General features: G+C 37.8%; 1 protein-coding gene across 1 annotated transcript in view; it reads right to left on the reverse strand.

Annotated features, from left to right (window-relative positions):
* GAS2 (growth arrest specific 2) overlaps positions 1-15,701 on the reverse strand; it is a 91,875-nt gene that overhangs the window by 14,527 nt on the left and 61,647 nt on the right. The window lies entirely within an intron of this gene.

Raw genomic sequence — 15,701 nt, forward strand, 5'->3', positions numbered from 1 at the left:
GTAAGTAAGGCTTTCTGAGCTGCGTACTAATATCCACGTATTCTCCTAGGCAAGAACTGTTACTATATTAGAGTACTAAAGATAAAAGAAGGAATGTTAGTCATGCAATATATTACACATAGTGACGTCTTTAAGGCAAACACTTTCTTTCACTATATATATGGCAGGATCCCCGATCTGTGCCTGGTGCCCAAAGGCATCATCACACAACAAATAAGGATTTTAGGGTACAATGACATATTTTGGTACCATTTACCATATTCAACTCCAAATGCTTCAGCTACACACATCAGACTCACGTTAATAGTGAGACTTAGTTTTTTAAAAAAGCCACCTATCTTCAAATAAGTTAAGACATAATGAGAGACTCATAGGTTTAGCGGGCAATCAACAGACACCTCTAGCGGTCACTATTCTATGAAGGGAAAAATGTTTGATTTTGAATTATGTTATGATTGTGTTTTCATTAGATTGTCTTTCCTACCCAGACATTTGTCAGTTTTCTATTACACAGCTGAGCCTCAAAAATGATGTAGAAATTCTTCGGCATTTGTAAAGTGATAGCAGCTTATAGATTAATATACAACCTAATATTATGTACTATAATTTATTATTATAATATAGTATTATTATAGTATAGTATTAAATTAAATAGGCATTACCTATTGTTTCACACTTAAATCTATTAACAGACTTTGCAATAAAGTAGAAATGTTTAAATACATAAATAAAGCGAAGATCCAATCTCCAAATTTTGGAAGCCTACTCAATAACAGATACCCTTTTGTCTCCCAGTCCTTCTCCAAAATTAGTAGGACATTGTATCTGTTTCCACTTGTCACAAAAAAAAAAAAAAAAAAGCCAAAACAAAATGAGTTCCAATAAGAAAAAAAGTTTAACATAAATGAGATTGATGCTCCTCTCTGATTAAGGGAATTTTTTTTTTTTTTTTTTTAAGAAAGGAAAAAAAAAAAAAAAAAAAAAAAAGGAAAATAAAACTTGGCACAGAGTGCAGTGAATTTGGGTAGAGAGTATATAGAGATTTTCTTACTTCTACTTTGCTTATTCAAAACTGACCTGGGTTTTGTAAAATGGCTGGTGGTCACAAAACTGAGAGCTGTTGCCCAATTGTAAATCATGTCTTCTTTTTCATGATGTTAACAAAAAGATCAGAGACTTGGCTAGCCTGAACTCTTATTCCTCAAAATGATGCTGCCAGTTTAGGCCTTTGCCAGTCTGACTGAGGAAGTTTTGGAAGCCAGAGCTGTCTCTGATTTTTGTTCTTCAATACTGTGTAGTAAACGTGGCCATTACAGGTATTAAGTTATTTGACTGTGTTATTTATGTATCCTCCCTTGCTTACAGGGCTTTCTGTGATAATAGAAGTTGGCTTCTTCAGACTGTTCCGCATCAACATGAAAATGCCAGTGGCAAACAGAGAGGTTCTTAAAACATGAAGCATTATTACTTTGCCACAAAACCAGAAGGCTCACTGACTATACTTACAGCATAATGCTTGCAAGCTTCAAAATACTTAAACATTGATATTAAAATAATCCACGTGAGGTACGTAAGTTAATCTGCTAGGAGACCAGGAGTTAACTAACAAATGCACCAAAAGGTCTCAGAGGAAACATAATGAAATCTAATAAAACCGAATGAGACCAGTTACACAACATTTTCATTAAGTGACTAATCCAGTTCCTACTGAAGTCAATGGGAATTTATCCAACTCTTCAGGATGTATTTTGGGTCATATTTTTCTGAAATCTGAACCTGACCTTTTCGCTAAAATAAGGTTTGGTTTTTTTTTTCTTTTCTGAAAAAGCCCCAAGGATAAGGGCTTTAAAACCATACCCACCATGTCCTTTGTTAATTAAATACACTCCTTACAAAGCAGCCCTCTCATTCTCCTTTTCATCTCACAGGTATTTCTATGAAAAGATGCATAACAACATCAACTTTTTTACTTCACTAAATCACGCTGCAGAGACATCTCTTCTTTTAGAATATGAAATGAATTGCTTTCACCCAACTCATCCTTACTTAATTGATCAGTCAGTCATTTTGCTTGCCTGTTGATTTCTTCTTTTTCTAGACTGACATTTACGGTCCATTCATCAACTGTCCATTCGGCAATTGCTTCCACTGGCAAAAATACTCCTTTCTGTGAAAAACTTAAGCAAAAGGAGGGAAAATAAAGCTGACCTGAAATGAGAACACCCTTGCCTCTTGGGACTCAGTTTCTTTTCAAACCTTCTTTATTCCATTTGCAAGTTCCTGCTAGGGGATCTTTGAATCTCATTTGAGATTTCCACCTCACAACTTTTTAATTTATTTTTCCAATACTTACCCAAGTTGTTAAACTACCTTATCAGTCAAAACTCTTTCTTTATAGTGCTTATGAAACACTGTTATAAGATGTCACATTTTCAGCACAAGGCTGATGATGCAACTGGGAACTGAAGACATCTGTATCCTGCTGAAGACAGACAGACACAAAAATAAGTGTCTAGTGATTCGACTGAAATCAGACCGCTGTAGCTCAAAAACAAAGGCTTCATATATTAACATACTTTGTCGGTATGACCTATATTACCTGGTCACCTGCTGAAGAAAGTTAAAATGCTCTAACACTGCTTAAGTGACATATAATTCATGCATGATTGTAGATTCCCCCTAACAGGAAGGCAAGCGGAACTTCTATAACCCTTTAAAAATCCAGGGATAGCACGAAGAAGTATCTCAAGTCTCTGGCTTTTCACCCTTACATAGAGCTAAATCCGGCTCCTCTGTTATTGTTTATGCAGGAGGCAAATTCTTCTTCCCAAGCATCGCAGCAATATGAAATGAAAACAAAAATTCATTTAGATTTAGTCACAGCTCAGCAAACTAGCATGTAATCGGGTTAGAAACCCAATACCAAGGGGAAAGAGCTTATAAATTGTTCCTAGAGCTTTCCCCTAGTTGAGGTACATATGTGGAAAAGTTGAGATGGCTTCTTAGTTACATCCTGGTTTATAACAAACAGCTGCTCAAAGCGGGCAGTTTATAAAGGTCTGAAAGAAGCCAGGAAACATATATTTGAGCATGAAGACATGGGGTGTCTAAGAAAACAGAATGAACAGGGTGCTAGATGACTAAAGCCTCACACAATCCAAGGGAAATAACGGAGGATAACTAGGACCATGACCTCCACTTAAAGCAGTCAGAGAACAGGCAAATGACATGTTTACTCTTGTACCAGGCATGATGTGCCAGAAGATTTTTCCATTTGATATTTCAGCAGAAGATCATACTAGAACAGCACACAGCCTCCCAAAAGGGGCAACAGCAATCGCTGAAAACAATGCTCCTGTAAATCTAATCTAACAGCATACGAGGGTAACAATGAAGATCAGCAATTGTGGATTTATCAGAAGTACAGTATCAGCAGGGTGGTGACAGAATAGGAGTGTAGAAAACAGGGTGTCCCAGGATGTGGGGATGAGTGAGATGATAACAAACCGGTGACCCAGAAACACCCACTGAAACATTAGAGACAGCAGTAATTAAGAGCCAGGGGAAAGAAAGTTTCTTTTCAGCAGGCAACTAACAGTAAGCAAGAATCAAACAGCACACTGAAACCCTCAACTGATGTGAGACATGGAACAGTAAAGGATGGAGAGGGAGATCTCACGGCAACTAACAGTAATTACTGAAACTACTGAAAGACAAATGTAATGACTCAAAGGACAAACTGGAAGTGTGACTGACAACGCTGTCCCATAAATTATGGGATCTAGTATAGAGATGATTTTTAGCTGACACCCTGTCATCTGAAGAGATGGTAGAGATTGAAACTATGGAGCAATGATCAAGAGAATTGCACATGATACCTGACACCAGCACCTGAGATACATACAAAGACACGAATGGAAAGTGGTGTCAGGGGAACTGAGAATTTTATAGGAATGGGGTAGGAAAGAAGAAAGGTCCACTGGCACCGTGGAGTGAATGGGAAGATCTCATTAAGCCTGAGGCATTGGGGAACAAACAGTTGATTAGTGTAGAGGTCCCAGCTTGAGAAGTAGCATTTCTGCAGCCATTCTACCATTAAAGATACTTAGAACCCATGAAATAACATCTCGCCTTCTGCAAAAGAAATAATCAAGCGAGGAAACTGGAATTTTTCCCCTTTCACATTGCAAAAATGCAACCTCCTCCCTCTACTTGTTCTTGGCAAGAGATGAAGTGAATAAGCTTGGTATAATGGCATAAAACACTAATGCACGTGGATGGAAACTAACGAAGAAAATCGCCTGTTCCACTGGTTCAGCTCTGGACTGAATACACACACAGGGAGCCAGCCTCGTTTGCAAAGCTCTAGATTGTAACAGACCAGGAGTTCAGCCACTTTTCATATACCTGAAGAAGCCAGAAATTGGCTTAGAGGGTGAAACCACAGCCACGTAAATCCTGCATGGCACAGACACCTTAAGGTCAACAGCCTGTTGACCTCTGGAGGTTAAGGAAAAGGCAAAGCTGCATAAAAGATTTTTACAAAGGGAAGGCACTGCGGAAGGTCAAATTAAAGTATTGTCTGTAGCACAAACGTTGCACTTAAAGACTTTAGTTTCATTATTTCTGTTTTCAGAATGTAGCAGACTCATTGAAATAATTACTCAACGTATTCCTGCCTAACTAACTGAAATTGAGATACATCTTTGAGTATGTACTAATATAAATAACATGAGAGTTTGGACATTTGGGATTCTCACTCTTGATTAAACTTTCCCTCAAACCTTACTTTTAGTTTCTGTCTGACACAATTTTATAGAATTTGGGAATAGTACACATTTGGTGTCTAATTAACACTAGACCTTGGTTGCTGTTTGAAAAAAGCATCCTGCGTAGGCGAGCATTTTGTGTGCGAGAAATGACTCAGATGCAGACAGAAGTAAACACGCTTGTTTATTCATTAGGAGACAAGTGAGTTTCTGGCAAGTGGAGGCTTTTATTTCTTGGACAAGGAGGAATAATGGCAAGGAAAATTAATTAGATGTGGAAGTCATGTTCAGAATGGCATTCGCAGGTAAAGGGACTGTGCATTTCCAAGTAATCTGGGTGAGACCCTGCACCTGGTTGACTATGAGGGCAACGAGGGTGACACTTTCTTGTTGCTTCCCCTCCAGGCATTTATGCACGTGCCTGCCACAAAGCAGACCTATTCCTTATCAACTGAAATGTGGGATATTTAACAGAAATCTAGTTGCTTCTCGCTACAGCACTGACTCATAAGAAACATTTTATGCAACGCTCAGCAGAAGAGATGATATGGCAAACAGATTAAATACAGAAAAAGAAATCAGGCAGAGTTTATGAGGTTAAGTGAAAGAGAAAGTGTAAAGTGGCAAATGCTGTCTCTGGACGGAGACGTGGAAAACCAGATGTACTAAGATCAAATAATGGGGGGAAGGAAGACTGTCTTTCAGAAAAAACATTTCAAAAACATAAGCGTGAGGCTGCCAAAATAAATCTATGAGTGACTGCTTAAAAAGAAGAAAAAGGCTTTACTCTTACCTTTGAATCAAAAAAAAAAAAAAAAAAAATTTTATTTACCTTTCATTTGAAAAAAAAAAAAAAAAAAAAAAATCTTAATTGTAGATAGTTAATTTTTCTATTACCATTTTTAGCCCTGGAAAGTCTCTCTTCTACTGTAGATAGTAAATTTTTCTATTACCATTTTGAGCCCTGGAAAGTCTCTCTGAAAAACAAATAGCTAAGGGGACAATTCTGTCTCACTTTCTAAAATTAAGTAAGCTTTTATGCCTCAAGGAATACCACTGAAATCATATATTGTAGCAGTGAGATACTACTCAGAATGAGTTAGAGAGGCAAAATCTAATGAGAAAAAAAAATATGAGTTCCGCTTATAAACGGTGCACAAATTTAAAACAGAAACCTCTGTAAGTACAAAAGGAATTAATTTTACCCAGTCTATCAAGATTCTCTAAATTTACATTCCTTTAGGGATATTAAGTAATTTACAGAGTGTATTCGTGCACAGGGTGATCATCCATTTAGATTTTTGCCACTGAATTCAGCGAATCTAGGATTTCACCATGCAAATGTGCGTGGGTTGCCTGTGAACACGCTCGTGTTATAGCATTGCAGAAGTACATGAAAATGTTCTTTTGAACCCAAAGTGCCATCTGTTTTCTAGCTATTTTCTCAAGACTCATTCTGCCTCTCCTAATTTCCTGAATAACAGCCTCAAATCAGACAAATAAAAGAAAAATTTCCCGCAACCAAATTAAAAAAAAAACCTACCTTCACCTACAGAATTCTTCTCACTGCCTGCCTATGGAAGTGATGTGCATGTGGTAAGTGACACAGACATGTTATAAGTCTAGCACAGATTGATTTGACTTATCACATGCATCCAACTGCAGCAACCTGTATGTTTCCCTCACTCTGCCTGGATTTTTACTTTTTTTAACATTCCAAATTGCTTCAAACAGCTACTTTCAAGCGTATGCAAAATTAATGCAGAAGCTGGAGTTAAAATGTTTAATTTGCTTCCTTCTTTGTGCATCCATATCCTCAGGGATACCAGTACAGCAGACGCAGCAATAAGTTTCCTGCAGTTGTGATCTTTGTAATATTTGTCACTAAAGTGACTGTAGGCCATTTTCTCCAAACCGTTATTTTTCTCAGTGGACAAGACAGGCTCTGACCTAAAAGTAAGTAAACCTAAAAGGATGCTTTCAGAAGCAGTATTGCGGCAGGAGCTTACCCTGAGTACAGAAAAGGAACCAAGTCGAATGCGGTTTCTCACAAGCGTAGAGGAAAAAGAAGGGAAATTTCAATATTAGAAGTCATTCATTCCAATTAAAGCATATGACAATCAGGCGTGTTGTGGAGATTGAAAAGTCCTTGAGCAGAAAAACATTTGAGTAAAGTAGCTGAACATATTTGCTGAAATAAAGCTTTCAGTATCTGTAATTATATTTTTCCTATCACACAGAGATACTCATATAAAGTGTTCACGAGCACAAATTTCTCAGAGCCAGAAGGTGAAATCTCTTACCTTACCTCAAACAATGGGAGTTCAGGCTGCATTTCACAGAGACTTTGATTCACTAGCGGCTGTTTTAAACCACTAGCATCTAAAGGCAGTTCACACTGCTGCCCATAATTCTGGTCCCCTCATTCCTTTCCCACTTGCATGCCTGGATTTTCTTCCAGTTGAACCCATGTTGTGTTGAAAAATAATATGCCCATCTTTTGCCTCCTATTGAAATCAAGATGCTGCCAGCTCCCTTAATGGTAAAAAATCATGACCCATAAATTTTAAAATTATGTTTAAGGTATTTTGATTTACCCAACACTCAAAATTAATTTCAGTTGAGATAGGTATGGCAATGTCTTCAAGTTGTCTGTTAGTATTTCAGTTTAACGTGTTAAGACCAAAGTCATAATACTTTGGAAGAAAAAACCCAAACCACAAACCCCAACAATTGGTGCTTTTAAACATTTTTCCTAGCTGACTTTCTGAGCTTCTACAGACCTCAGGTCCAAGCAGGTCAGTGAGACAGGATGGATCAAGAACTGGACGTGTGATCGGCCATTATTCCAGTTTGTGTGACTGACCTTCTCCATGGCCTTGAGAAATTAGTTCCATGAACACACTCTTTTTTCTTTCACTACCCTTTCACTTACTTGGTCTAATCTGATCATCTGAAAACCTAAACAGAATCAGCTTTTAGTATGAGTTTTTACAATGTCTAACATGAGAGACCTGATCTTGGTTAGGTCCTGCAGACTTCACTGCAGAATAAAACCAGAACATTTATAAAACAGAACCACCCCATTTTCCTATACTGCAAACCAAAGATTTGCAAAAATATCACCACTACTCTGTCCTAATCTTTAAACAAACAGACATATAACAGAATAATTTATTCAGAATTCCCAAATTTCAGGATTTTTTACAGTTGGATCTGGTTCTAACCATTTTATTTTCATCCCTTTTTTAGTGAAACAGCTACTTTTCATAGCTGTGCATCCCATGCTACAAATTAACATTACTTAAAATAGAAAATGTTGCCTGGAGTAGCAAAAGGACATGTGCAAAATGAAGTCACTTTTAGGATAGTGTAATGTCTTGCTAAGTCACAAGATTAAAAACCTAGTCAGCAACAGGAAGGTATTCTAGCATCAGCTATCACTCCCAGCTACCACTTCCACAAAGAAAAAATGACGACAAAGTATGGGATCATGCTTATCTGTTCATTAATGAGTCTCTCAAGAGCATCACTCTTACGCATTTCTGAGAAATAAATAAAAAATGGCATGCCTAGAGTCATCACAATACTATTCAATTGCTTAGCACGGCCTATGCAAAAAGAAAAACAACCCACAAAAACAAACCCACCAAACACATCAGGATTGCAATTATAAAGAAAATCACAAGGAGGCAGACAAACACCACAATCAATTAAATGCATGAGAAAAAGGAACAAAAAAAGGATGTTCAGGGCAAGTGAAGATCTCACAAAGGATAGTTAGAACTTTTTCACTTGCTTGTGTAATGAAAACTAACGGAAACTAAAAGTCTCCAGACACCTTAATAGATTACAAGGAACTGAATGCCATGTATTTTATGTTTGCAGATTTATCTTTGTGAAGAACTAAAAAATATTTGATGCCGTAGAGGTCTCCTGCACTGATCAGCATAACCAGTACCTTGACTTTAGATAACTGTCTGCAGTCTGGGAGCTCATTTGGTATTAGTACCTGCCTCATTTGGTTTGACGCTATCAAGTAAGCGAAAGGAAAGACAATAGTCTGAGGTGTTTTATAGACTGGAGAAAGGAGGCCTGCACAATGGCAACATGCCATATATCTTAGCTGTGAGACAGAGACCACAAAGACTGTATGCTCCTAGGATGGAACAAAAGATATCATTTCTGTTTGATCATTGGAAACAGAGGAAAATCTTGTCTCTGGTTTTCAAGCAGACACCTGAAAGGGGAGGCATGTCCCTATTTTCAGCTTCCATTCAGGCTTACCTTTAGGTTTGAAGGGATTTTTGAAAAAGATTATTTCTCTCTTCCGGTATCCACACATTTGATTTCCACAAGCTGAATTATGTCACAAGTAACAGTCACCACAGAAGAACTGTTACACTGAACTTGGAGCTGATGGCAACAGCTCCTGCTGTGTGTCTGGGCTTATACAGCCGCCATGAAAAGCTTGCTGCTGTGCCAAGGGAAGTTCTCACAACCATAATGTCCACTGCTGCATCTAGCAGTATCTCTGTATCACCTTCAATCTGTGCTATATTGAGATGACATTGCCTTTGGAATTTACATAGGAAGTTATTTCATTACGTCTTTTTCCAGGAAAGCAACAATAACACTCAAACAAAAACCCTACAAAGCACTCTGCAGTGAGGGGCCCTGGACATTCTCAGAATAATCTGCACACTTTCAAGTGCACAAGTTGCCCAGAATTTTTTTGATGAAAAGTTCAATAATGCCTCTATTACTCAGACTTTTTACCTCTTCGTGGCATTACTTTCAGGACTGGCAGAGTGCTGGGGTGTCTGATCCAACCCATGGGAGTAAATAATATACAATGACTATAATACCGTTTCACTTCCTCAAATTTATGAGAGAGATGTAGGTTTAATTATAAGCTCCAAGACATACTTTTCGCATGACCTTCAGCAAATAAATATACTGTAATTCTATACTTCAAGTCTCTAGGCTGGGCATAACAGGACTTACTTTTTCCATTTCTTCTGTGTACTGGCTTGCCGGCTATTCAAATATAGGATCTTTGAATATATGTGGATAAAACATCACCATTAGAAAGTACAGTTTCCAATAACTGATTTAAACCAGTCAGAAGGTAGCTATGGTTGAAAATAAAAGCAGTTTTTAAGACTAACATATGCATTATCATGGTTCCTCACTGAATGCTTGCAGATGAAATTGGTCTGTGCTTATAATTATCAAGCCGCCTACACGTGCCCAAAGATGCACCGACTATGCTGCACAATTTCAGCGCGCACTAAGCCCCATCTCACTGTGACTGCAGCTTATTTAAAAAATAAATAAATAAATAAAATCAACAAGCAAACACAAAAGAACAACACCAACACGATGCACTGCAATGATGATAGTTATCAAGTTTAATAAAAGAGAGAAATTGAAAACTGGGGAAGCCCCAGCCATGTGACTACGCCAGCCTGGGGCGATCATGTGCCAAACCCCAGAAATGATTCAAGAGGAGCTGTAATATGCTTACAATCCATTTATTCCTGTGCCAAAGAACTAATGTTCTTTTAAAAAGCTTTTAAAAGCAATACAATATACCAGACAGACATAAAGCCATTTGTCCTCGGTTGCTTAGTGATCCTAGAATAGAGATGTAAAGAAACTCATCGGGCCTTTATTCTGACTAATTCAAAAGGTTACATGTTATTGTCTAGTCTTATCATTAAATATATTTAACAATATGGTCTGGTAGAAGGAAACTATTCCTTTATACTATTCTCTATGAAAAAGACTCATTAAAATGTGGCTACGTTGAGGATATTGCTTACAAAATCTCTTCTAATAGCAACAGGAATTAGAAACACCACTGAGGTACGTTTATCATGTTTGAGGGTGGATTACATTTCAATAATTTAGTCCATCCATTTTTCCTCCATCTTTCATCTACAGGATGGTTTTTTCCTTCACTATCCACAACCCACAAGCTTTAGTGAAATCTGCTCTCTGCATTATAGACGAGAGAAAATTAAAACCTGCCAAAGAATCGAAGCACAAAGGAACAAGTACAGAAACGGAGAAGGGCGCAAGCCTTCTCTTTACAAGTGCCTCACAGCAATCCAGTACTCCAAAGTGGCAAGGAGAAGAAAATGGGGAACTGTTCTCGCGCCAGTCCCCTAGCTGTCTGGTATTCTGAGGCCAGAATATTCCTCAAATAGGTGCAATATAATTTTAGTACCAGTCCAGTAGGGACTATTGCTTAACATTTACCTTAAGGTGAAAGACCGCATGTGAACACTTGCTGTAGAGTAGTTGACATGCTGCTAACTCACACCCTAAAAGTAACTTGGTTAATTTGCCCAAAAATCTCTGTAGCGTGACCTAGCTCTATAGAGATGTAAATTAATTCCCAATATACTGAAACAGATCTTCTAGCCTGACTCTCTTCCAAAAAGTTCTGGACCATGGAGTGAAGGCTTGGCCTCCGATTGCTTCCCCCCATGGTGTAGTGCAGCAGGAGCTGTAATCCCATCTCCTCCCACTCACGTTCTCTCTGGTAGGAATGTTTCCACCACTCCAGGCTCCACCTCTTTCCCTTGATGAGTTGCAGGAGAGCACCATATTGCATTAAACACCTTACACCCTCACTACTTATCATAAGCAGCAAGGAACTCTGGGCTCCAAACCAATGCCACTCCTGCCTCATCTGGGGTACATCATGTACATAAAGAAGGGTACATGGACAAATAATAGACAGAATAGTTAAGAAGAGAAAGAGGCTCTCCCCCCCCCTCAATTTATACAGTTCCACCTCTACAGCTCCATTCAACTAGGTGTCCTTTTCCTCTTTTGAAAAATGCCCTCCTAGATTCATAAACCCTGTAGGCAGAGCATGGTAAGGTAAAACACATGAGCTGACCAACATTTAAGATTAAAGATCATGATATGCATATGTCTGTATTTCCTCTTACTTGTCATGTATCTGGTGAACAGAAAGTAGTCAACAATCTATATTTAACAATACTTAATTATACTGAATATCAGTGTGTTATACACGCATGCTAACAACTACTTTTGATTAGTTTCAGTCCAGGTTTACATGGGCTTTTTACTTGTACAGCAGTTGTCTTTGAAAAATGCATCATTTGTATATTTTATTTCACTCTTTCACACTATCTCTCCATCTTAGTCCTGAGTGCCAGCAAGTCTCTGCACTATAATTATCCTATGGCCTCACTCCAATGTCACTTCACAAAAAAAATTGACCCTTATCTCTTTTAGCAACATGATGTTCTCACTGTTGTCAAATTCCAGCTCAATTTTGTTTCAGATTACAATATGCCTTCACTTATGCTGTACAGTCTAAACACAAAAAAACTTTAGTTTCATGTAAATTGGAATTAAATAACACAATAAGGGAATAAACATTATCTAAGAAACCTAAGATCCCAAGCAGTAAGTACACTGCGAACTCCAGCCTGCAGTATAACTGCTTACATTGACCTATCACTGAAGTGGCACAGCTATAGCTTTTATGGGAAAATTATCTCAAAGAAGAATCTTTTAGTTACTAGCACCTATAACAGAGATAAAGGGCTTACAATAAAAATGTCTGTGAGCTGGCAATATTCAGATAATATTCCTGCAACCATCACTGACTGATTTTATTCACGAGAACTGTCAGGATTCTCTAAGATACTTCAGAAAACCTGTGCAAAGCACAAGTAGTCCAAGATAGTGGTTGGCTGCCTATAGAGTGCTTCAGATTTCTTCTGGTTTGTGATTCTTACTTATGCGGGAAACCTCAGTCCTTGTGCTTTTAGATAAGATCAAATAGACAAAGAACACAAAAGTTTCAAGATTTGTTTTCCACAGTCTTACAAGTGAACAGTTTAGGACAACACCAAAATTATGAAAACAGTCACAGATGTCCTAAAGTAAGATGCAGAGATTTGGAAACCGCCTCCTACCTTCATCCCCTGTTTTTTAAATCAACAGAGCTATATGCGTAACCAAGAAAACTACATTTGGAAAGTATCTAGAGACAGACTATTTTATCAGATCTTGCTTGAATTAAGACTAAAGATTATTCTTTTGAATGAACAGGCCTGAAATAAACTTACTTTACTCCCTGGGTTTCATTAAAATGTCTTCTAATTTACACTAGGGTAATGAGGGGAGAAAGAGGGTAGCATAATTTCAATAATGTTTATACTTAGGCTTAATTTCCTTTAAATAGTACAAAGCATCCTCTCAAAGTTTTCAAAATGATGTCAGTGTGAGTCTATGGGGTATGATGTTACAACGTTGGAATGAAATGATGTCACTGCAAATCTATGAAAGCAACATTGTAAGTAACGAACCAAAGCTATACTAATGTGTTAAAAAAGTGAAAACAACCTGAATGGAATAACCAATTTCAAATAAAATTAAGATATTACAGACCAAAAATTATTTATCTGAGACTGCAATCATCAGTCTTGACTGTAGATCCAACTGTTTGGCTATAGAGCCAAATCCAGTCAAGTGCAATCTGTAGTACATTATCTAAATTCAAACCCACCATAGTTCAAGTGACTGCAGCTTGCATGGAAGCCTTTGGGCCAAATTTGGCCGGAGTATAAATAATACTGGAAATTACATACCAGGTACAACAACCGGAGAAGAATGCAAATGGTTGGAGAATTTAAACTAGCACGTCAAGTGGACAAAATTTACTCCTGATACAATGTGAAAGCAGGAAATCCACATCTGGTCACCCTCCCAGCTTCTAAAAACGGTCATCCAAATGCAAATCAGAGGTGATTTAATTGCATTGACAAGGGTAGCACTAGTTAACATATGACAGCATGGCTGCACGATATTTCACTATTGCCAACGTTTCTTGCTCCATCTTTTTCCTTTCTTTCTGGAATCAGATTAGCACTCAAAGTCATCTTGAATCAAATTTCCAATGCATTTGAACCTAAAATGGGTTTACTCTGAAATTATAGTGCCATAGAGAAGTGAAGGATCTGCATTTCAGCTTACAAAATGTATGAATTCTACATATTGAAGTTGACTATTTCATTTCAAACACATAACTACTTTGTCACAGTCATTACACCCATTTTTGGACCACCTTACCAGCACCCATTTATAGTCTTACACTATTACTCCACCAATACTGAACATAACTGAACGTACAAATTACAGTGATTTCAGTTCTCACGAACATGAACAAATGTTTCTAATGTTCTAAACTGTACACATACGAATCATCTGAGGTTTGGTGTCTTGTTTTTTTCAATCAGGCATTTCTTTTAAAACAGTTTAGCCCAAAGTGAAATTCAGCTGAAACCACAGTCTCATCGTTTGATGTGTAATGTTGATTTTTTAATTGTTTTGACAGAAGACAATACGTTTTACCTGGACGTGAAACTGCCAAGATTTACCAGTTCGGTAAATTTGGGTGATAAAAGAGAAAATACTGATGTTTTTGTTCTCCTCAGGCCTACCTTGACAGCACATCTGATATTAACTTTGTGCCTAATCCTCACTTTTCCATGGGACGGATCCAGGAAAAAATCATGGTAATACTATCACTTTTGTTCTGCAGAATTCAAAGTTTATCTTTGGAATGCGTTCTAGGGCAGTTTACTGTACTGTATTTTCATGACACTCGTGAGTGGCTGACCAGGTGCCAAGCCCTGAAATCCGTTTAAGTGCTGCGAGCGCTACCAAAAAAAGCCACTTCCTTGGTGTGGAAGTTAAGATAAAGAAACGATGGGGTCAAGGGAGAAGAAATCAGACTTAAACAGCACACGCATTTTTCATGTAGTGCTCTTTTTCTTTGGGACATTTAATAATTTTAGGACTCTGATAACTCTTTCGACACAGGAATGAATTATTTAAAGTTAGTATTATTAATTTAGTTTAGTTTTGATAGCTGCCAGCTGTAACCTGACAGCACTTCGATTTAGTCACATGGAAATCCCCTGTTGTATATATTCTAGTACGTTGGATCTCTTTGCACTCATCAGTTTTATATCTTTCCGCAAATACCAGAAGAAAGATCTTTTTAGGTTCTGGCAAAGATCTTGGAATGGGAAAATGTGCTAGTTGCCAAAAAGGCACTGATTACTGTAACAGAGTACCCTGGAGTTTCTATCCTTTTCCTTTTAATATGTAAACTTGTTTCTGATTTAGAACCGACTCTCCTGGCAAAGGTGTTTTCCTCACTGCTAGTTTGTGTATAGCTAGACTATATGTGAGTGTTGTCTTAGAGTACACAAACCAGTTTTCACTTACTCAGAAGCAAAAATAAATTTTATACCATTTAGTCCTACATTACAGGAGATAGAGCAGGTACACACAAGATAGGGACAGAAACAGTACTCCTATTGCATGTATGCTTTTTAACCATGATTTCATTAGCAGGAACTATGGAAAACTCCTTTTTTAAAAAAAAAAAAAGGAAGAACTACCTTTAGACAAACCCACTATGCAGGGATCAAGTATGCAAGGACACTTGCATACTTCAATACTTCATCCTTCGATTTCACTTCCTTCAGAGAAGTGCTTTTCGCTTACTGTCAGTATAAAAGATTTTCCTTTGATAATGCTCCAATAGAGAATTTAAGGAATGTTTACAAGATAACCTTGCACGGTGATGACATTTATTTTATGATCATGTGTGTGGGTTTTGGGGTGGTTTTTTTCCGTGGTTTTGTGTTTGGTTCCCTCCCTTTAAGGTGATCAGGTGATGCTCCAGTAAAGCCTGAAAAGCTATGGAAACATTCCTGGGTGAAATGCCTTCTCAAATATTCTCTCTCATTCATTGCTGCTACATCTGATCTGTGGGGTAGAAAGCAATTCCTATGTTCCATGTCTGTATGGTGTGCCCTGGCCATATCGTAATCCATGAGAAAGCAAGACTTTTTTTTAACCTTATCT

The sequence above is a fragment of the Aptenodytes forsteri genome, unplaced genomic scaffold (assembly GCF_000699145.1).
Source record: "Aptenodytes forsteri isolate BGI_AS27 unplaced genomic scaffold, ASM69914v1 Scaffold418, whole genome shotgun sequence".
Taxonomy (NCBI): Eukaryota; Metazoa; Chordata; class Aves; order Sphenisciformes; family Spheniscidae; genus Aptenodytes; species Aptenodytes forsteri.